Here is a 24,708-nt window from a genome sequence, read left to right as displayed (position 1 = left end):
AATCTTATAGCAGCTTTACACGCAACGCAAACATTTCATGTAACTTTTCGGCTCGCTTTTGCGATTACAATGTATAACATATACAGCATGAAAGGCACGTCGAGTTACACCATCTATGTTGAATGCATGGTGTTTACATTTGAAACAACTAAAGTATTATTTCATACGTGTACAGTAAACGTTGTAAAGTATGTATTTAAGCAGCGCCATTGTTTTTTACCTATTAACGTTTTATACGAAATGTTATTCCTCTCCGTTGAATAGTTATTGGCTTTTAAAAATGTGAAGTGATACATTGTTTACATCTCACGCGGCCGCCATTACAACTGCACTCGTGACCTAGATGTCGCTTCTGGTTGGTTATGTTTCCTACTTCAGCTGCCAGTGTGCTCCTCAATTCTGATTGGTAGTTCTATGGCATTAACGATGGATTTAGAGATGGTTTCTAATTCTGTCGGGAACTGAATAACAGAAAGCTCTCACACGATCGTTAAGTAACGAAGCTAGAAGTCGATGGTGAAGTGAGGACGTATCTAACTGCCGTGTGAGACTGGCTTTACGAACCAGATTTGATTCGTGTAAATGCATCCATTTTTAAACTGGCCTTAAAAACAAAATTGAAGAAAGAAATCAACAATGACCTGTGCTGAACACATCCCATGACACTCCAGCATTATGTTTTAGGTAAGCACTGTTGCCAACTCAAGGGCCTCTTTGATGGTGTAGTGATAGGGCCGTCGCCTTGTGTTCAAAGGGTAAAGGATCCGATACCCGGTGGAGGCACATAGTGGTTCGGATCGGAGGGTAGACAGCCTCGCTTTACTTGTTTGTAAAGTGGTTGCATACCAGCAAGGAATGAACTTATTACAATGATTGGAAAATTAATTGTAACGAGTCATGTATTCTGTTTTTAAACGAAACTCTTATACACGTGCTGTACATGTCCCAGAGCCGGGCTTAGGAGGGGGGGGGGGTGACTACTCAGGAACTCGCCCGAGGCCCCGCGTCAGGCCATTCCCATACAGAATAAAAATAAAGTATTTATCCTCATCGGCAAGTACAATATTAAAAATATTTGTAAGATAGGGTAAAAGAAGGGATGTTCGCCATGCTGGGAATTTCGCCGTACTTGTGGTTTTTGTAATCGTAGATAGAAACTATAGGTTGGAAACACTCACTGATGGCTGTAAAAAAATCAAGTAACATGTGCCTTGTTTCCACTGAAAACTACAGTGTGGTGAGCGAACTAGCAAGCAAGCAGTGCAGTTTGCAATGCGCAGTTGCGTCTACACAGTTGCATCTATTTTTCACTTGCCCTTCCCTCTATCTGTTATTTTCCCCCTCGCAAGAAATATTCTCATCCACTGGAAAATTTGAACTTGTACGAAAAACTGATAAAAACTAAGCTTTGTAGTTTGGCGACCAGTTGACGAACACAGTTATCTATCCACAACACTGAGCGTGTAAGGGGTAACCTTTTTATAATACACCCTAAAGTCAACCTCACTTCCCCCTACTACACCCCGGTAACTGCTTTTGCAGGCCAACGAGGCTCTGGCGTCTGGATCCACGGCCATTATAATCCTCTGTAGAGCTGTGTGTGTTGTCCTGAGTGCCCCTTTATAGTTTCAGCTTTTAACTCAAGTAAGAATGTTATTGTCCTCAAACACGTGTTTACGTGGTAATAGATTGGGCCCCGCTTAATGTGACGGGCGCCAAAATAGCCTAGGTGCTAATGCACCCACGATGTTCAGTCTACCCACAACACCACCTTAAAATTCTAGAATGTTCCATGTAGACTACGAATGTTTTGGGTAAGAATTTGACTTTGCATTTTCCTAGAAATTTCTTACATCACTACCTCCTGTTTGAAAATGCTACAAATTCACTTCTTCCTGATTTTTTTCTTTTATCCTGCTAGCCCTTTGTAGATAGGCAACAATGCAAGTTGAATAATGTTGCTGTTCAGTGTATGATACTAGCAATTAATAACACTGCCCGTGTTGCCGGAGTACATCGAGGGAAGCGTGCACGCGTCTTCAAGCGATTCTTGACAAAATCGAAAGTTGCGAGGTCCGCCCGCGACTGCGCGCTGCAACTCGTCTCTATTTAACCTACATTTAACAAGGAACGCGCGGGGGGGAAACTGTTCAAGATATTCTTCAGATGTTTCCAAGATGTTGGCACTACTGCTCGCTGCCTGTAAGGACCCGGGAAGAATCGATCTGAAGCGAAACTTCCCCGCCACAAGTGGTCCCCGCTGCACGCACGTTTCCTCCCCTCCTCTCTGCCAGGCCTGCACCCCCGCCCACCCTCTGGGTAGAAAATACTCCTCCTTCCCCCTCTCCCTCCAACTCTCGTAGTTGTTGCGAGCTCAGGTGAAGCCCAACCCCGAAGCCCTGCCCAGTGCCGCCTCCTCCGAACTGCGCCGAACATGGCCGAAACGGCACGGGGTTCGTACTAAGCTGAAATACCGGTTACATTCGACCAAAGCAAGGGACAACGTGCTCTCGTATCGAACGTGGGACTGCGATATGCAGTTCTTGTCTGAACCGGAGCACCGAGCAGAAGTTTTCCCAATGTCCAACATAAACGTAGCCACGGCGTTGTCATTCTTTTTTTAGACTTTCCAAGTTGACTGCAACGTGCGATGTGTGATTCCAGTAGGTGTCTGCAGCGAAGTAGTTGTGCAAAAGTTTTTGTTTTGTAAAGAACATATCTCCCTCCAACTTATTAATCTTCGCGTGCGAACGAAAACCTGAAGTTCGTTAGGCAGTCTCTCGAACATTCGGCGGATTCGAACAAGGACAGGAATAAGTGTGCGACGGTGTGTGGAAACAGCAGGTGGAGTGGTGTGCGGACTAACGTGGGTGAACATTGGCCCTCGTTCGGAAGGATCCAGAACTGCACCAAGTGGTACCCCAACGGTGACGTTTCGCATCAGTGTAGAGTGAACCTTGACGAAGACGAGAAAATTATCGTCAATCCAATCCGAGAAGCGTAAATACTGAAATCGCCACAGAAACTCCCACCCCGAGAAGTGCACCCGCGTCACCGACCGTCGTGCCCTGACGCAAACGGCCACGACTCTCGCTCTTGCCGAGGAGCAAGTTCGACGTCTCCGGTGAACTGCTCGAACGAGTGACAACCGGTTTTTCAATGTGACAGCGTTGCAAGTCGACCGCAGTCCAGTGTTACTGCAGCAGTGCACTTCGGCCAACAGTGTATATTGCAAATTGAAGTTCGCAGTGTTTGTGTAGGTGCCGAGTTTTGTTTTTTCGTTCAGAAGACCAGAACAAATAAATATTCGGGCTTGTGCTTGAGTGATGTGATAACAATTATGCATTCGCGTTGCACTGTTCAACGATACCCAGAAATCCTTGCACCCTCAACTAGCGAGACGCGACACTCCGGCGGTGTGATTCTTGAAAATGTAAACTCTCAGTGAGGACAACCATTGTCGAGCTGTGAGGGTAATTTTTGTCGACGCGAGGGATACTAAAAATTCGTCAAAACGCCTAACTACGACAGTTTGTCGCCGTCGAAGCAATGGACTGAGCTGCGAGCGGCAGAGGGGCACACTACTGGGGACTTCTGCTTGATACCAGGTAGGTTGCAGGTCAAGGAAAATTCAAAACACGTAAATTCGAGCGGTGTCATGGTCATTTTTATTTGTTACATTGTCCAGTTTGCCACAGCTAATCTCGGTGCTCACGGGACATTTGTATTTCGAATTTTTGCGTCTGCTTGATACCAGGTAGGTTGCAGTCAAGGAAAATTCAAAACACGTAAATTCGAGCGGTCCTATCGCTTGTCATGTTCATTTTTATGTGATACATTGTCCAGTTTGCCGCACCTAATCTCGGTGCTCACAGGACATTTGTATTTCGAATTTTTGCGTCAAAACTGATTTATCCGTGGTCCCATTTTTTTTTTCGTGAATTTCCCAAAGTTTTTCACCGCAACCATATTTACGGTCATTATGGCATAACATTCGCAGTTTCACCACCAAGAAATTCTCCAGTGAAAACTGCTGATTAATTTATGCTTTTTAACCGCGAATAGACAGCTAGATCCCATGTAATGTCATTGTAGCAGCAATTCAACCTAAACGCATACGTTATATGCACCCCTGGTGTTGAATACTGTACACTAGACATACTGACAACGTACCGTCTGAGTGTGGGGTTAAACCGAAAATTGTTGTCGAGTGTTCATAATAACAAACGAGCGCAAGCACAGCGGGCCCTTCCTCAAGATCACGCCGGCATCGCTTGTTGCCCTGGCCGGAGTTCGATCGAGCGACAGCGGGCTCGCGGCATTGGCGATGATCTTAGCGTGTTGCAGTCCGACTACATTCAGTCGTGCTCATATGGTATTTTAACATGAGTTCTGGCGAGAAGTTATGCATTAATATGAAATTAAAATCGGTGTTATTGTTCAACTGGGTAAATATTATTATTATTTTTTTATTATTAAAAAAAGTGAAATTGACTTTAGAATTTGCACGAGAGTGGACGTCACAGCCACGTATTTCCACGAAAAATCGAACTTTAGAATTATTAATTATTAAAGCAATAATATCCTTTGGACAAAATTAGGCCGGCTTCCGTGGTGGAGTGGGTAACTCATCGCGCTATGGCGCCAGGGGCCCCAAATCGAATTCTGAGCAAGTTGTGGATTGGCCATTGTCTGTTTTATGAGTAAATTCGTACTCATCTTGGCGATTAACGTAGAGATAGGAAAGTGCGTTTTCTTATTTTTTACGTCGGTTTCGCGCCTAGGCGAATCGTGTTGATGAATGATATGATGAGATTGAAAATGGATACTCGCACAGAGACTCAAGTCAGGGCTCAAACTTCGGTAAGGTTTCGATTTCTCGTGCTACGATTGTTTTAAAAACGATCTCCTTCGTTACGCAACAGCAGAGAAATCGTTTGGGGGTGTTACAATTGATTATGACTGAAAGGAAAAAAAGCAGGAATTAGTTTAAATATCACTGGCACGAATTATTTTTGATATTTCAATCATGCAGGGATTTCGACTTTTAAGAGCAACTAGCGTATGATCATCCCCTTTCCCCCCAAAAGATGAATGATTGTTTTGCAAAGTTCCGTGGCAAAATCCGTTGACGAAGATTCATTCCCCTTTGCCGCTGTCAAGTTTTCCGGGCCGATGTGACAAAATTCAACTGCGCAGTCGACGGGGTGCCCACGTGTGAAGAAGCGATGTAGAGCGCATTTTAATAAGTCCCACAATACAAGCAGATCAAAAAAATACTGCCGCGGGCGGTGGAAGCCGAAGGGTGCAAGGGGGGGGGGGTTAGAGTCAACATAACATTTAACCCTCCCGAAATTCCTTCGTGCCCATGCGAGTATGGTTTATTTGGCAGGTACACCATCCCGCACCTGATTGGAAATCCAGCATACGTACGAAAATGAGAGAGAAGGGGGAGGGGAGGTAAAAAAAAACTTACGAGGACATGCGTATGTCGTTCTGCGTATGAAAGGCATTCCCGCGTAGGGGGAGAGGGGCACTTGCTGTTACCTTATTTTGCGCGGCAATAGTAATTGTACCTCCCACCGTTTTTGCGTAAGCCACGCCTACCGGGCCGTATTTTTTTTACACACATATATACGTCGCAGGTAAAGAGTGTTTGAATGGAGGGAGGGGTTCGTATCAACGGGCTCTTGTTGGGGCAGTCGAAATTCGGGGTCGGCCCTGTTTTTTTTTGCGCCTGGGACGGTCGAGTCCTTCGTGCGTGGTTCGACTCGGGGCTCGCCTCCAGTGAAAAATGTTGTCGCATCTTCGACCGGGTATTCTTCAGGAAAACCGTCGTCCACCGAAATCAAAGACGAATCGTAGATACAAATTATAGTGACGCTACCGTAACTTAATAATTCCCCTTTCCGTACGTCGATATGTTGTGACAAGTTCTATACCAAAATGCGCCTCCTCAACAGTAATTGAAGCTTGTTCAAGCTTTCAGTTTTTTCCAATCGTTCATTTATCCAAATTGCGCATCATAATACCTGAATACATAAAAATTAATTCTTTTGCGGTCGACTGGTTGTTAAACTCACGTAACGGGAAGTATTCACAAGCTATTCGAACTACAGCGAGATTGAACAATGCAAATCGGAAACGACATGCCCAGCAAAATTTTTGCTACTTCCACACTTCTAGTACGGTATTGATACATGCACTAAGGTGAGGCCGACGTAACTCCCGGCGCTGGACCCGCCTTTCTGACAGTGACCCTCTGTTGCCGCCTTTACCTACGGAGGAACTTGCGGTCAAACAGACCTACCGCTGCCACCCTGTTTGGGCAAGAAGCGGCAACTTTAAAATTCCTCCTCCCCGAAGCAGTCAGCAAGGAAATAGGATTTTGTCAAATTAGCCCTTCTGTAAAACTTCTTAATAACTTTTATAGTCCTCGTTTTAAAAGTTGTTCAAAGACAAAATATGGTAACGGGGCGTTATTTTAAGCACTTTGATTTTTGCAGTGTTCTGTGCTGCTTTCGTTCGAAAATTTTGATTTTATCAAAATTTCGAAACGCTATGTAGACCCATAAGCTCCACCCCTGCGTACGCTAGTGACTACATGTATCGATATGCTTTACTTGCACGTTACTAGTTTTAAATTTCCGCATGTCATTCATAATTTCCGCGAATTTATTTGGTTTCGGGTGCGTACAACACTTGAATTGCGTCCGATGTTCGTGCGTCGGTTGTTCCTCAATGTTGTAATCTGACGCTTATTTTGAAAATACAGTATGCAAATCTTTCTGCTTTTTTATGCCAAGCGGACAAAATGTTTGTATTTATTTCCATTCGCGCGTAGGGAGTTTAGTGCATCATAGATGTAATAGAATCATTTTCTTAGCTTATTATATCGCTAGGTAAAACATAACGCTCCCGATAAAATTTATATGCGAACCTTGTGGTCCGCTGCTTGTCACCGACAACGTAAAGATTCTGCTTCGAATCTCTGTATTGTATCTTTTGTCAGAATTATGTTTCACAAATTATAACCGAAAAATAGTTACTTTTTCCACAGAAAAATATTTTTTAAATATTTTTATTACTTAAATTAAATTAATTTTAAAATAAATCAATTTTAAGTACAAAACTTAAGAAAAAAATATTTTATTTAGTGTCTCAATCCGACATTGTATCAGTAATTCTCATCGTATTAATCCTGTATACATAGAAACGAAAAACGTAACTCTTGCGACCAGCATTTAATTTTTAACAGTACCGTACGATAATATATAATTAATAACCACACTCAATCCCAATCTTTGACCTTTTCTGTTTATTTCCCTGCGTGTCTCGTATGTAGCAGGGAGGGAACTTATCCAAAAATTATCAATTTTCGTTATTGTATCTTAGTTAGAATTATGTATCACTATTTGTTACTGAAAAATTTTATTTTGCCATTTTTATTACTTTAAAAAAATTAATTTACAATATAGTTTTAATAGAATAATAATTATTCCCCTCGCTGATGAATAATTTATCTCGCGTCCCAAGAATATTAAAAATAATATAATACAATGAATTTATCTCTAAAAAATGTAAGTTGCGAACCCAGTGTTCTAAGAATTTCCCCAATATTTTTTTTCCTGAGCCATTACAGTAGTGCATTCAGTAAATGTTAGTAGCAGAGGGAAATTGTGAGCGGACTCTGATGTCAACATTATTATTTTTGCTCTCGGCATTATTCAATGTCGAATTTTGTCAGAGCTTTAAAACAATTTTGAGATTGGTGCGATTTAGTTAAAAGTAACTGATATATTTTTTAAAAAAATCCTAAAATGTAATTCTTTTCACTTTTTGTCAGTTTGATGGTTTAGAAAAACCATGTTGAAGAGGCGTTTGTCTTGCAACTCTTCGACTGTGTGCGAGAGCGACCTGTGTTCTCAATTCTCCCACATGCTATCGCTAACTCCCGCATCTCATGGTCCAACGCGACAAATTGCTACATTCATTTATCGAGTGAATCTAAAAGTATATACACGTATGTGTTTTTATACATAATGTAAATTCAACTGTTCAAGGCAGCTAACTAAAAGTTAAGAAAACGACCATCTGTTATTATTTATTAAAAAAACGGACGACCCCGACGTGAGAAGCGGGATTTATTAATAATGCAAATATTAAATCCACATATTTTTTCTGACATTAGACGGGTTTAATTATAATTAACGTTATGATGCCGTTTTCAGAATGATGTTATATACCACTAAAACAATACTAACAACATAGTAATTGAAATATTACTTTTTGAAGCTTGACAATTCAACCTAAAGTATCTAATATTATTTATCCCAGTATCCCTAAATATACCTGCGATAAAATAGATGTACATACAATGTACCAACCATGCCGTTTGAAACTTTTAAAGTAGTAGTATGTAGATACCTACTTTTATTTCTTACGTAATACAATTCCATAATTAATTTGATAATTTTTCGGTATGTTTTGTATTAGTTTTAGAACAAGGCTAGATCCAACATTCAAAAACCGAAATAATTTATAAAATATTACCTACACTAGATTTCATTGTCGGCAAAGTTTCCGTTTTCTAAATATATTGTGCAGCTTGAACGTACATTTTTCCAGCTATATGTAAGTTAAATTTGAGAGTTCTTGTAAATTCTACACCAAGACAATATAAATTGAACAAGGTTAAATAAATAAATTAATGAACTAAGATCCCCTAACACCAAGAATATATTTAGAAGGGGTGTCAGGGGGCCCCAGATCCCTCTCCCACAAGAAAGCTCTCTTATTTTTGACGAACTTTCATGAAGCCAAAGACGATTGGGATGAATGATGAATCAGTTTTGAAGTGACTATGATTGCAAAAAATAATGTATAAAAATAATAATTAAAGACGTATAATGAATTTTTCTATTTATTTTGACCCAAAATTTTAAATAATAATAATATGTATTTAAGTGGAGAACGGTGTAACACAAAATTACAAAATTGAAGATATAAATATTACAATTATACAAAAGATCGTACAAAATTATTCATCATCAAAAATTCATATTGTAGCTTTCCACAAGTTCAGCCATTATACATCTGTTCTTTTTGAGAGATGCTAGAATTGAGGTATTGCTCATATTCCATTTAGGAAGTTTATAAAGTAGATTATTTCAGAAGTATTCACTATCCAATTGGAAAGACAATTATCTTTTATACAAAATTGTTCCTTTTCAGTTTCCTTATTTCTTGTAAGGTAGACATTATTTAACTGTGTTAGCCATTCGGAATAATGCTGTTCATAGTAATTATTCCTAAACTTCGTACATAGCAACCTAATAAAGAGTTTCTGAACAGATTCAACGTTTGAAAGTAAGTCTTGGCTCCCAAGGACCATAATTCATTCACATATTCAAGAATAGGACGGGCTATTGTTTTATGCAGCCATGGGAAAAATATTTTATCTGCTTGCTCTCTTGCAAATTTCAGAGATGTGTTCTTGAAATAGAAGGAGGGGTCTGTCTATGAATATTCCCAAATCTTTGTGCCTGTCACGTACTAGGATTTTACTTTGATAAATGTAATGGTTAGAAACTACCTTATTTGCCGGCTTATAAGACGCAGCCCATTTTTCGGACACATTTTTGAGAGAAAAGCGTTATCACTGAATTTATAATTAATTTACAGTATTTCAAATATAAAGTAAACTGTACGCCTTCAACATATAACTTACGTAATCTAACTAGGAAAGAATACATTTTAATATTCTTCGTCACACATCGCAAGAAAGCAAGAAAAAGATCGTCTAATTCAGAACATAGAAAGTTTCCAGAAATTAAGGTAATCAAAACTGATTTTCAGCGTATAAGAGGCTACCTATTTTTCAGACATATTTTTAGAGGAAATTCACACCTATTTTAAAAGGAAAAAAGACGGCGGCAAATACGGTATATACTTAACTTTCCTATCTTAAAACTTCACACTTTTTCAAGTTAATTTCCATTTCATTAATCTTACACCAATATGTCATTCTAAGGCCAACGTGAAATTGAACAACATCATTATTTGTTAAAATATTCTTGAAATTTTTTGTATCATATCAATATAATAATATAGGACAGCTTAAAAATAAAAAAATAATTTATTATTGTTAGGTCTGGGACACCTGGTTATCATACATTTTTGAATGCATTCCTTTTTTTTTAAATTTCACTAATATCTTACTTAATATGATTTTTTTCTTTTGTTACAATTCACAGCCATTGTTCCAATCACCTCTCAGTCATATACAATAGGTAGGTAATAATTAATTACCTACCTGTAATTAGTTTTGTATGTGAAATAAGATATTTGTTTCTGTATCTGCTGTTCACAGAAATTGATAAATTTCATAGGCACTGATTTCTATTAGCATTAGCAGTCAAACTGCACATGGTGTCCAAAAAAAATTAGCCAGACATTATTTTCAACTTCACTTGTGTGGGGAAAACATTCCACCAAAATTGTATTACGTGTATACCTATGACCATTGCAACAATATTTTTCCAAAGAACCGTAAATATTTTCGTATTTAAGTAGCTATTCGAACTGTCACATAATTTAGAACCAGACACATTTCAGTAAATTTAGCGGAAATTTTCTGAATCCCATGACGATAAAAAATTAACAGTAGGGCTACCTAGGTTTTCTCATGCGTGCATATTGAAATGTTTTCGAACCATTGTGAACACATTTTATTAATTATGATTAATTACCGTTTGTTATGTGGCTACCTTGGGCTAGATGCGTACTGTTCTTTAGCTGTGTAATTGTAATTATTAAAATCATTCTATAAGTTTTGATTAATCGGCTCGCAGAACCAAGAAATTCATAGTATTTCTGTGAATTGAAATGTCATAGTGCGATAGGTATGCACTAAAAATAAGCATTACCTAATTTCTGTTTTATTTTTGTGATAATTGTGAAAACTGTGAAGTAACTAGAAAGTTCGACTATCGTCCAGAGTAACACAAAATCCTTGTATTGTGGATGCTGTTGTTTTGTCCAGGAAATACATAGACATGAATGTCATTGTATCCGGTTTTATGCTTGAAAGTCCCCAAGAATTAAATTCTTGGAAATACCTTTATTGACTTTTTTTGCAAAATGACTTCTTTGTAGTTGCATAATTTAAATTTTAGTTGCTTTCTAATTTATGTATTACAGTTTGTTCATAATGGTAAGAGTATAAAGTAGAAAACAATATTAATGTCACGGCTGACGGACGTTGCCAGATATTTTTGAAGAAAGGGTCAGTCATTTGGAAACATATGAATAGTGAAAATAATAATGACAATAATAATTATTATTATCGTGGTTATCATTATTACTATACAATAATTCCTATTATGAAATAATTTTATTCTAATTTTTTATTATTATTATTATATCCCCTTTGGGAGACTGCTACCCGATCGACCAGATGAGTGAATATCCAGAACAACTGTTTTCCATTATTTTTTGTACATTTCACACAATTAGTGCACTGAAACGCATAGTTATTCTATTTCTTTTATTAACTTTTACACACCTCGTTCAAGAAAAAGGTTTAAAAAGTTGAAGGGAAAATTTCAGTCATAAAGCTTACGTTGTCTAACCTCTGACAAAAAATTATATATCTAATTTTTGGAACCATTTATTCTTTGGTTTAAATGGTAGAATGTGAAAACACAGCCTGGTTCCTGTGTCTTTACTTCCGTTATTCTCTTCGAATACAAACAAATAAACTTTATTTATGTTATTTACAATAAAAATAAAAGCTTTCTGCTTTTTCATTACTTGAAATGAACCAACTTCCAGAGCGAACGACAGACTAGTTCGATAAGTTGCGTTGTCAGTGAATTATCGTAACTAAGCTCCCGATAATTTCCACTCATTTTTCAAACAGGCACTATCGCTTTTAATTTTCTTTATCACAATCCTATGTTCCACAACTTTTTTTTATTCTTTTTCACGTTTTTGCATTGCATGTTCTATTCCAACTAAATTTGTATTCTTACAATGTACGGAACTTCTTTTTTTTTTTTTTGTTTATTAAACTCAATGTCCCTCTCAGCTCTGAAATTTTCATCCCTTCAGTCAGTCGAGTGGCGAAATATACGTGTGTCAAGCCGCTCGTATAATTATACAACAATTATAGAAGAATATTTATTAGAAGCATGGTGTTCAGAGTTTTTATGTTTGCACCCGGAACCCTGTAGTATCGGTCAGTTTATTTATACGTATAATGCTGAAAATAAACTCTGGACGACATCTTTAGACGAATTGAAACATGCATATGTGGTGATTTGATGCATGTACATTTTATTGTCGGTAGATGTAAGATTCTACCACGGTGTCTTGATATGTATTTGTTTGTTTGATTTGTCTTATTTTACTTCGCTTTTCTGTCACTTTTGGCTAATTGCGAAGATGTTCTTGCATAACATGGCAATATTTTAAGCAGGTTCTTTTTTATCTTCACGGTTCTTTTTTTTTAAGGGGGAGATTGTATGCAGGAATGTAAACACTTGAAATGCATTTTTTTCATTGATCATAATTTCTTGCAAAAATGTCGAGGAAAATGTGTGCACGAGAGATTGGAAAATATATTTGAAGTCTGTACCGTTCGTGTGCGTAAATATCAGTGGCGGCGATTAGGGGAAGGAGGGCGAGGCGGGCAGTTGCTCCCCAGTTTTCGCCACTTTTGCCCCCGCACTATACAAAATCAAAGGGAAATATACTGTCTTTGCCCTACTAGTTTTGACACCCCCCCCCCCCCCGGTTTTGGGACCGAATCGCCGCCACTGGTAAATATCCATTTGAAGATTTGCTGCAATGCAATTACGCATTTCTTGTAGTACGTTCGGTGGCTGAGGCCAAACCGACGTCGGACAAATATAGATATCCATAGAAAATATACATTTTTTAACAGCATGAAGTAGACGACTTTCGATTTCTCCGTCAAAATTTCCAGATTCGAGTCCCGGCTTGGGCATTGATGTTCTCTGTGATCGTCCCTTCAACATTTTCATCTAATTACTGCTCAACCTCATCGTCGCGACAGAGGTTGTGGCAGAATAGCGACGCTAAATAACAACAAAAATAGGCTATCCTTTATATTATAGCTCCCCGGTAATGACGTCGTCGCCTTGTAATCAAGGAGTTCCGGGTTCGATACCCGGTGGAGGCACATTGCATAGTGGTTCGGATCATTCAATCAACCTTTTTATACCATAATATACAGGGCTCCATGCTATTGACTAGTCAAATATATCCACTGCTTTGACAACAAACAAAATATTTTTGTCATTTCAATTGTTGCTATTCAATGATAAATGCATATGTCGACGATTGAAGGGGCAGTAATTTATTTATTTCAGGATATTCCAGTCAAATCATTCACAACATTTTTAATCGATCGTGCCAGAGGCTAGTAACTACGCAATAAAACGGATCGCGCGTGTTCAACATGAAGGGGTTAGCTTCGTGCAGGCCATGGCCAGGATTTTATTTCGGGGGGGGGCATCCCTTATGAGCACAGGGGTTGCCAGAAATATTTGTAGAGGGGGCTAGGACGTTGATAGAACTTGATTAGTAGAAATAATAATGACAATAATAGTTATTTCCACGGTTATAATTGCCATTTTACAATAATAACTATTATAAGATAACCAAGTTTAATCCAAATTTATTATTATTATAAGCTACTGAATCCACTGTATGAGTGAATATCCAACACAACTGTTGTCCATTAGTGTACTGAAATTCATAGTTATTGTATTTTGTCCTTAACTTTAAAAGTTATAGGGGCAAATTTTACTCAGTTTACAACCTCTCACAAAGAAAACTATAAATTTTGGAAGCTGTGGATCCATTTTTTATTTGGATTAAATGGTAGAATAAAAATATAGCTAATCTGGATTCTCTATTATACACTAAATTTTTTCGATCTAATGTTTAATCCTGCTAAGGAAGTAAAATTAATTACCACTATATACTATTTCAATGGTATATTTGTAGGATTTCGGGGGGGGGGGGTTCAGCCTCCTTAGCCCTTCCACTGGCTACGTTCCTGGCTTCTTGCATTGCGTTCGCCTTGTATGCAATAACTGCGCAGAATCTTGTAACCCGATATATATATTATTTCGCAACAGCTTTATGCAGTGGCGCCAGGCGTAATAGAGGAAGCAATAAAACTTAGTTTTTTTTAACCCTTCTTCGGGTAGCCTACTTGTAGTTTCGTTGAGTCATTTGGTGCGATTGCGGTATTTTGCTCAATATGGAGACAGTCAGCCTCTGGTGCCGCTCGAATTGCGAAGGGGATAAGATGGAAGGATAGTAGGGGAAGATTTTTAAAGAAGTTTCAGTTTCATCTCGCTGTTAGTGGTTAGTGGTTGTTAGTGGTGTACAGACACAGATAAATTAACTTTATAAAATATATAAACTTGTAGCTTCCCAGGGACGCCAACTTTTGAAAAAAAACATTCCGTGTGCTCAATCACTTGAGTTGCAAGTTCACAATCTCATAAATCCTCATCATGATATTAAGGCACGCCAACATGCCTTCCTTATTTATATTTTAAAATATTATTTACTGATTTCAATAAGCAATCCACCACGAATAACGATATCAAATATATAATAATGCCACACATTATTGGGTGGACTCGGCCCTACGGTCCATAAGGTAGGGAGGGGGCCCGAATTTCGTCCCCCTCGGTATTTCGGCCCTGTAGCTACCGTAGAAGCGCAGTCGGCGCCAGCACTCCAGCATTGAGAAAGGCAAACAGAACCAGTTGTGAAAATTTTGGGCTCAAGACGAGTTATGGTCCGGTGTAACGAAGAAGTTTCTTGATAAGGTGAGTTGTTGCAATATCATTGTTAGCAGTCATTTACACCCAGTATAAGTGTAAGTTTTATATTCGCTGCATGTCATTGGCTTAGGTACGTTGGCAATATAGAAGGGTGTGTGCATTGGTTTCCATCAAGGTCACTTGTTGAAAAGGTAGGAACCGTCATGTTAGTTTGAGGGTTGTTCTTAATTTCGTTCTCCGTCAAGTTCCTAATTTCGTCGACGAGATCCGCTGCACAAATGTTCCATATGTTTCCACGAAACATGCACAGGAGCCAAAACCTGTGTGCGATTTATTTGTGCTACTTCCTTGGAAGGCTAAAGGTTCATCTTACAAATAAATAATAACTTCTTTTTTTTTTCAATTAAACATAATATTGTTTCTGATTTGTGCTAAATTTATGTTTTCAGTTTGCTACATTCTACTAATTATGTTCATTATGTTCACTTTTGTAATGGCCTTTTGTAAGTAACATGAATACCTTGGCAAATCATTATTACCCTCATGTTTTCCGACCTTGTTTTGGGGGACGAAATTAGGCATGCTTTTTTTGGTTTTGCGATATTGAGTCCTTACGAAATTAATTTGTCTTGATACTAACAATAGATTATACAAGCGCTTTGACTTGATTTCCAGGTAAAGAGAGTTGGCGAAGGTAATACAAAATATTGGAGATCTTACGTCATTTGCCGGACTCTGTGGCCGAGTGATTAGCACATCGCGCTGCGACGCCAAGGATCCCGGGTTGGAATCCCGCTCGGGCTTGGTTGTTCGTGAATGTCCATTCATCAATTTCATCATTTCATCACTCATCTTCGCAAATTAGCCAAGAGGCACAAAACGCGAAGTAAAATAAACTAAATCAATCAATCTTACGTCATTTGATATGGTCTCCAGGCACGCAAAGTGACTAGGGGACGATATTTGGGCCCCCTACCTTATAAGCTGCGCCACTGGCCTCTATCAAACATCTAAATTCACCAGAAAATGAATATATTTTATTAACTTATTCAAACAAAGCTAAGTTATTTAAAATTCTTAAGATACTCCATTACTTAATAACTCCATTTTGATGTTTAGAAAAATGTATTCTCCTTTGGGATTGGAATACAGCAAATGTTATAAATTAGACCAGTGTTCTCAACCTTCCTAAGACCGCGGCCCGGCAAATTCTTTTAGAAGTCTATGCACCAACTTAACATTTTTATAACCTTTTCCCATTAACTAATACTCGTGTAATTAAATACGTATTAATAAATAAAGTATGGCATGATGAGACACAGTAATAGATCGATTGTGTCCATACGCTTGTTGAAATTATGTTTAAATTACTTGTCACCACTCGTTCTTATGAACCTTTCGCGGGTCACTACAATTGATGTGTCAGTAATTTTCACCGTAATGTTTTCAGAACTTTTTTACATCTTCAGCAACAAATTAAAGAATAACAGAAAAATGCACGGAATCAGATAAATGAATGATCGATGCAGTGAAATGCACACATGCAATAAAACGCATTAAATTTTCTATTCAAGTACAAAAAAGCATCTCCTGATTCATCTTCAGTTTCTCTTGATACATTCAAAATGCATAAACGACAAAACGAAGAAACCAACAAATATACGCTCAGTCATATAAGTTGAATATTTTTGAAACGCAGCAAATAAATTTGATGCATGTTATTTTCTTTTGCTCAGATATTAACAGAATTAGTTTCAGCTCCTAGTATTTCATGTTGTTTTTTCCCTTGCTAACAATGTTTACCCAAGGCTTTATCACTACATGAAAATATTTCAAGGTCCTGTTTGCACTAAGTGAGGTTAGTGGATCAAAGAACAGCAAGTATCATATCATGTACCCCGCGTGGAAACCCATAAATAATTTGGACCCCTAAAATCCCGCGCGTGCTATACAGAATTCATCTGAGGTCGCCGTTCTTGTAACTACACTCTCTATATACGTATGTATGTAATCGAATGCCTTTCATGTTTTTGCTGCTTTTAATATATATAATATATATATATATACACATTACTTCGTTAAGAATTTGAAACATTTCTGTAATTTTGATTTTATCACTTTTTGGTATTTTAATTATCTGTGAAAATGGATCCGTAATAATATTAGCGAGATACCCATATGCAATTACAGGTTTTGAAACGTGCTTACACTGGAATGTTTTTGATTGTCTGTCTCTAATCACTAATGAGCCGTAATTAATTCAATTATTTAAAGTAAACACAACATTTTTTTTTTATTTTGTTGTCTAATTGGCAATTTTAATTTTCCATTTGTATTTTTGTGTGGAGGTGAGCATGTTGATATTTAACTATGTGTTCTAAATTATGGACAAAATCTGTGGTCAATGAAATGCACTTTGAAAACACAAAGTAGCAGCATATTATTATGGCCTTATGTGATAAATTCAAATTTGATCCTCGTCGGTGACTCATTCGCATTTAATAAAGGGTAGGAATTTCAGCGTCATTCCGATAGTGCCGCAACAATGCTAAATGTATACAAACTGTACATATTATTATAAACAAGATTTATTATAAACTATTTCGTAATTATTCCATGATTGTTTTATATTTTCACATATACATGTTGCCGCTGTGAAGGAAGTATTCACCATGTGTCTGTAATTAATTAAATAATAAAGAAACCAAAGACAAATTATTGTTCAACTTTCGTTTTCTGCCTCATGTAGAGCAAAGAGACTTTAGTCGAGCGTACATCCGTTGATTGTGCCATTTGTTACATACTGTTTTCCTTTTGCATGTCAGTAAATCATAAACATTTTCCAGTTATACATATTGTATAGTATTCATGTCGCATGTTGCTAAAATTTCACAAATGTAACACGTAAAAGCAAGATGGAGTTCCATTGCATGACTGTAGCTTTTATAACCTCCCACTGCGAGGCATCTGACCTGAGAACGCATAATCACTCAGAAACCTTCCTGGCACCAGCGCTAATGGCAGCTGAGACCATTTATTAGATGCACGCATGCACACATATTAATTCATACCAAAGGGGGTTGGGGTGGGTTATTTTTTCCACGGCGTAGAATAAAAAATACATTTAGAGGGCATTTTTTTCATATTTCTTTCCCAATGTGTAGCCATGCTTTGATTGGGTTGGACAAAATATAAATAGTCAGTAGCTACATGACCAAAACAAAGGAAGGTTAGTGATAAGAAGGATTTTTACAATTTTAGATTGCAAATAGTGTAGCAGTGAAAAGTTAAATAAGATTGTTAACATTAATTTATAATGTTACTATTTATTTTTATTTTAAATCAGCATTTATACTGCTATATACAGAGAAATTCCACTTTATCCGTACACACAGAATATAAATATACTACCACAGAGTAAACGAAGAAACAAGTTAACATAATTAGAACATTCAAAATCTTTAACAAAGATAAGAACGATATCAAGATCTTAATGGCAGTGTAGAAATTTAAATCGTATATTATAAATTTAAAAGTCTAAACAAAATACCAAAAAAATACGGTTATTCTTCGTCACATAATATAAAGTTATTAGATTATGTAAAATGATTTCTTCCCATTACACACTCCTCACAAAAAGTTCGCAATATTGTTATATTAGGCACAAATAGTTTGGAATGTTGTTATAGTAGGCAATAAGTGATAGGCACAGTGGCGTATGTCGGCGAAACCACGAGAACTTCCGGCAGACAGATACCATATGTTGTTTTATTCCAAGGCTGTGCCTATCACCTATTGCCCAATATAGCAAATTTCTAAACTTTTTGTGAAGAATGTATTACACATTACTCATACTCTTCAGTTAATTTCGAACACCATATGTTGGGATATTCAGCCCTAACCTCATAAGATTATCGACGCATGATAATAGACTAGTCATAATACCTTCTACAAATTTAATTTTGACATTACTTCTCGTATCTGATAATGGCCTAAAGTTTAATCTGTCAGATACTCTTTCATAGTCGTAATAGAGACAAAATAATTTATTATAAATAAACCCAACTGAGAATTTCTGAAATCTTAAAGAGTTGAATATTGCAGTTATTGCAGTCCCTTACTGTAGAAATATAGTCCATTGACACAATTAAAACCTTTTTTTTTTAACTGTGTAAGCAATTAATGAAAATATGTTTTTTTTGCTTCATTTTTATTTCATAAAAATAATTACATTGTACAATTAATATCAAAGAGAAATCTTGTTAATATTAAAGGAGTTATTTATCGGCTGCATTGTAAGAGAACTATAGAAACGGCATTAAAAACTGACTCTAAAATTTTATGAAAACGCAGGTTGTCTAGAGTTAATCGTGTTATTAGAAATCTAAAAATAGAAGAATAATTTTGTAAAATGGAAATAAATCTATGTTCAGCTCAATTAAAATTATATTTTGTTTCTTCCTTCCACATAATACGTGCGTGCGAAACTATTAGATTTTGTTGTGCTCGAGTGCATTTTTACTATACTTCATGTATTCGTATATTACAATTGAAGATGAAAACCACCCCTGGACTCGCACGTATACCGTATATATATATATATATATATATATATATATACCCTGTCGCAACTAACTGTAGTAGAACAGGGCAGCGCATATCGGCAGAGGAGGAGGAGGAGGAAAATCGAGGGTCTCACTTATCGCACAACACTTGAGCAACCTTGTGTTCTGACGTCACGGGAGAAGGCTTTTTAATTTTAGGCTAAATGCCTACATTGTTAGGTTAGGCTAGCTAAGTTTAGTTCTCTTAGCCTAAATAATAAATTGTCATTGTATTTATGCTAATGGAACCTAACAGGCCTAACCTAACCTCGCAGGAATTCCTCGTCTGACGTCATAGCACAAGGTAGCAAAACTGTTGTGCGGAGAGGAAGACCCGAAAATCGAGTGGTGAAAGCGCAGCGTTGCCAAACTTACGGTCCAGACCTTAGTCCGTACGCTAAATGCACGGCTTGTCAAAATTTGCTCTTGCAGCTTTATCCCTAATATTTCCCTAAGAAATTCTTAAACCAATCGTACGGACCTAGAGACAAAAATACGGCCCGTTTGCCATGTGCGTTCGGTATTATCCTTTTCAAAAGTTTGCAAAGCTTACAGATTTCCTCGAGGAAATCGGCTCCCGTCACCCATTACACAATCCCGTTTCTCTCACTGTTCATTGGTGGAGCCGTCTCGCGTCACTACTTGCGCAGAGACTTGTTCTCTTGTTCACCTGGTCTACAGTTAGCTGGTACGGAGTTTAGTGAATTTACAGTGCATTGAAAGTTGAAGAATGTCGAAACTACACTCATTTTAACTCCACGAATTGAATTCATAATGACTTCTAGAGTCAGCGACATGAAACTTGTTTCCAGAAAATCCGACCATTAGTAGTAAGGTCAGTGAAATTCTTAATTCTAGAGGCTGGTTATAAAAACCGAAGCAGTAGCGTTTTCCAAGTTTAGGAAGTTGTGTATCAACATTTTAAAGCTGAAATAAGTTGTTTAGAAGATGATGAAATGAGACCCACTGCAGAACATTTGGTACATAAACACCGTTCTTAATACTATGTTTCCGTTTGTACACAAACTTTTTGAACTTACTTTCCTTCATATTTTAATATTTAAAATTTCACTCAGAACAAAATAAAATGCAAATTTTAGAAAATTTTTATCACTGAAAGCACATAAAACAAACACATCCAGACATCATACCAAACATAACTGTGATAGAGTTACGGAAGCATTCCCATCTGTAAAGTTTATTTCTTAGCTTGTTTTTTTCAGGAAAGTGTTAAATGAGACGAGGTCACCATTAGACGTTGTATACATATTAACTTGCAAAGAAATAAAAAGTTGATGAAGCAGTTGAAAAAAAAAAGAACTATGGACTATCCTCTTAGTTGACGTGGTATTTTTAACAGTGCTTTCTTGTTGCTCTGATTATTTTGAGAGAAAACCCAGATGAAAATACCAATAGCAACTACAGTTTGGTCCAAAAAAATATCCCCACCCAAAGGTTTTATTGAAAGCACATGAGAATGAAAACTAACCTAATTCTATTGAAAAGAAGGTAGTATTCTACACTATTTATCATCAATTTTCTTCTTCTACTATCCATTATATTTTTCAATTTTTGTGAAATTTGTCACAACATTTTGTGTTCTATAAGAGCCTGTGACCACAACACAGGATTCTGGGTTCGACTCTCAGGGTCGTTAATATTATGTGGGAATTTTCCCGTCTATGTCAATCTGGGACACACTCTCAGCCTTTCATAAATGGGGGAAACCGCTAAGGGTAAAAGTTGCTCAACAGTGGTGCTATTATAGTCTCCTACGTGCCTCATGGCACAGGGTAATGCACAACCAGGAGGGGAGCGAAGGTGTGCTTGCACACCCCTTAATTTTCTTCCATGCCCCCTTAAGCACCCCCTATCTGATATGTTATAAAACTTAGTGTATAATAAGATGTTTCAATCCAATAATAAAATACTGGGTCCTTGTTTTCAATAGAATGAGGTTTGTTTTCATTCTCATGTGCTTTCAATAAAACCTTCGGGTGGGGATATATTTTTGGACCAAACTGTAGTTCACGATCTTTAGTAGCTTTTTTGGAAAATACTTAACGAGGCAAGTTTATAGTTAAAGATCGAGTACCTCCCCCCACATGAACGCAATTTTCCTGCCGTCGCGCAACGAACATATTGCGCGAAGACATGGGGGAGAGGCGTGGGAGTTCAAAATATTATCAAGACGTTACACGTGACACCTTAGCTATCACATCAGAGATACTGTATCCTCCTCAAAAATTTGATGGGAGCAAGATGATGGTAATTGTAAGCAAATATGCAGGATTACTAAAATATCAATTATAAGGTTCTGTTGGTGAACAATCATTTGCTTGTTGTTTACGAGGAACAATATTTTGGTTAGTTCAAACAACCTTTTCTCTCTGTGCTCGCTCTTGAACTTATCGTTATATCTCTTTTCCTTCGTCGTCATAAGAAATACGTAAAGAAGTGTGGATCTACAACAACATCACGGTTTCAGATTTGGGGGGGGGAAGCTATACATAAATGTTAATTTTATTTTTCAAAAGGTGGGGGGGGGGGGATACAGAATATCGGATGTACAGGTAAGTCACAGAAATTATGACATTGTAAAAAAAATCACTGGAAGAAAAGGGTGAAACAGTTTAAACACATTTTTTTAAAAAAAAACCTTTTGAAATGCGTGTTTTTAAAATTGTCCATTCTTTGGTAAATAGTATGCTAAAATATACCACTTGAAATATACATTCAGTTCGCTTGCGTGTGGTTTTCGCAATAAAATATTACAACGTTACAAAAAGACACTAATTGGGAGAAAATAGTTGTGAGGTTGGGATGCGCTGGCAATCTCGGACGCGAAGTTGTCAAGAAACTGAAGCCGGAGAGTGGAATCGAAGAATCGCACGATGTGGCAACGCTGCGCCACTCATCCCGCCGCGGGTCTTGCCAGGGAGGTTTGGTCAGAGAGGGGGAAGCAGGGGAGGGGAACCACACCGGTTGCAGCGAGGGACTGAATGTCATGGTTACTAAAGCCAAGTCGGAAAGAAAAGAGAAGAAAATCAGAACGCGCACAAAAGTGGGCGATTATGAGGCAGAAACATCGGCTTTTTAGAAGTTCATTCTCTGCTCGTGAATTTCTGAAGGAACCGTAATGGGATTCTTGCTTGTTTGTGTGGTCGATTTACGCAGCGAGTTTGTGCGACGCTGGCGCGGGGCCGAAAATATGGGTATGCACTTCAGTCTGGATTTGAATCCCAGACAAGATATACGTGTCGTTGTGAAAGTATGCATAGATGAGTTCAGTCGGAAATCATAAATCAGGACTCGAATTGCTGAGAATCGAACCCTGGACCACTTTATCTAGGAGTGTGTTTTCCTAACTCTTTCCAAAATCTTGATTCGCTCTCATTATGTGGAGTAACGAAGAGGAATATTAAGGCTCCACCGAGCAACAGTATTGTCGCATATGATTGAAAAAAAAAATACTTGGTCAGTATACAAGTATATTGTTGCTAAATCCACACACGTTCATTCACTTATCGCGTTGACTCGTGACACCATATAATTATGAATATTTTAGTTATTGAAAAGACCAACGCCAAGATTATTGTTCTACATGACTAATAATAATTGCAATTTATTTTCTCACTCAATTGTATTTCTAGTAGTGTGGTAGTCAACAACAAAAACTTGTTCCATACGCGTTTCTTTCAAAATGAAGCAGATACATATAAACTTTAAATAGTATTACAAGACGCTAAGTAAATATTGTTGTTCGTAAACAGTTCGTTCCAGTTGCAAGATTTTTCACCCCCTCCCCTTTTCTGTGCTTTCTTTCCAAAATTCTACATTTCTCATTTCGTTCCCACAACGTTATAATCCGGAAATTGTGACTACAAGTATTTATTTTTTTAATTGACCCTTTGTGAACTGGAAACTAGATGTCTCCTATCTATTGGATATGTTTATAAATAATCTTCGCTTTCACTTGTAGAGGTTGAAAGGACAGCCGGGGAGGTAAATGGACAAAGTAAGATCCCTATTTACAAAAACAGTGTTGCCAGCATTTTCTTAAAAAAAAACCCGCTAACCTCCACATAAAAGTCGCTAAAGTGAGCAAGCATGCCAAAGTAAACACGGCCAAAACTAACGAGCTTCTGATGTGATCGCAGTTCTGCCTAACGATATTTTAGCTGACTAAAGATCTATCTTCGTCAGCTTTGGAAAACGAGACTACAGAGGAAACTGCTGTCCTGTTGACAAAGTGATATTGATTTACGATGCGGTTTCTTAAGAATCATCAGTAATTGGGCTGTGAACTACATTCAAACAATTGTCCACGTACGCCAGTGTCGTCGTCCATAGAAATACTGTAAATGTGGGTGGAAGGTATGAATCATTCGTATTTGTACATGGAAATCTGCAGGAAATAGCTCGTCTTTTTTGGCGTTTTTTTTTTTCCAATTAGACTTTTCAGATCTTGTTTATCGCGAAAGAACCAAGGGTATGAAGAGCTTGTAACACAAATATCTTTGAAACTTTTTCCTTGCCTGCAAACAGTTAAGCGAAAAATGTTAAATTGGACACCCGTTTACAATATAACCAATGCAGCTGAACACTCTCCAAATAGGTAGGCGAATGTCGCATATCTGTATAATTTTTGGTGCTTTGTTTCTTCTTTCGATAAGATTGGACCCAGATTCAACTAATAAGAAGGGCAAATAATAACTTACCTTTAGTAAAATGTGCAAGGTCAATTCCGGTCCAGTTAGATTTGAACGAGTTCATGAAACTCATGTTGACAGATTTCGAATGCAGCAACACCTGTAGATAGAGTGTTGGAAATCCTTGCACAATTTATTTTTACATGTGTTATAAGAGACAATAAAAAATTTTTGTACAAGCTATTCGGAATTTCTCACAGACAAGGAATATGTTTTCCCTCTAGGATTATGTAAATACCATGCTGAATGAATTTTGTAAAACAATCAGGCATTCTGGAGCCAAATTCCGATACTACAACAGCAGTAGTAACAACTTGTACGTACCACAGTAGAAATTCAATTAGAAACCGGTTCGTAAATTTTAAACATTTGTTTTCACTGGTGAATGAAAGTTGATTGAATTGCATTATTTTACTTCGCTTTTCTACCACTTTTGGTTAATCGCGAAATGAATTAAAATAAATGCATATACTTGATGTTCGAGGGAATAATATTTTCACCCGTTCGCATGTTAAAATATATTTAAAAAAAACAATCATTAAAATTGCATTAATTAGAGTA

The 24,708-nt window shown here is 37.4% G+C and overlaps 1 protein-coding gene across 1 annotated transcript in view; it reads left to right on the top strand.

The window, feature by feature from the left end:
* Window positions 1–2,462: 2,462 nt before the first annotated feature.
* Window positions 2,463–24,708, top strand: part of wge (BAH domain and coiled-coil containing protein winged eye) — a 184,012-nt gene continuing 161,766 nt past the window's right edge. Inside the window, exon 1 of the mRNA XM_083125352.1 lies at window positions 2,463–3,608. The gene's annotated coding sequence lies outside the window, so the exon portion shown is untranslated. The remainder of the gene's footprint in view (window positions 3,609–24,708) is intronic.

Source organism: Lepisma saccharinum, chromosome 7, assembly GCF_977018435.1.
Source record: "Lepisma saccharinum chromosome 7, izLepSacc3.1, whole genome shotgun sequence".
In the NCBI taxonomy this organism is placed as follows: domain Eukaryota; kingdom Metazoa; phylum Arthropoda; class Insecta; order Zygentoma; family Lepismatidae; genus Lepisma; species Lepisma saccharinum.
Note: the sequence above shows the minus strand (reverse complement) of the source record. Positions and strands in the feature narration are given on the sequence as shown.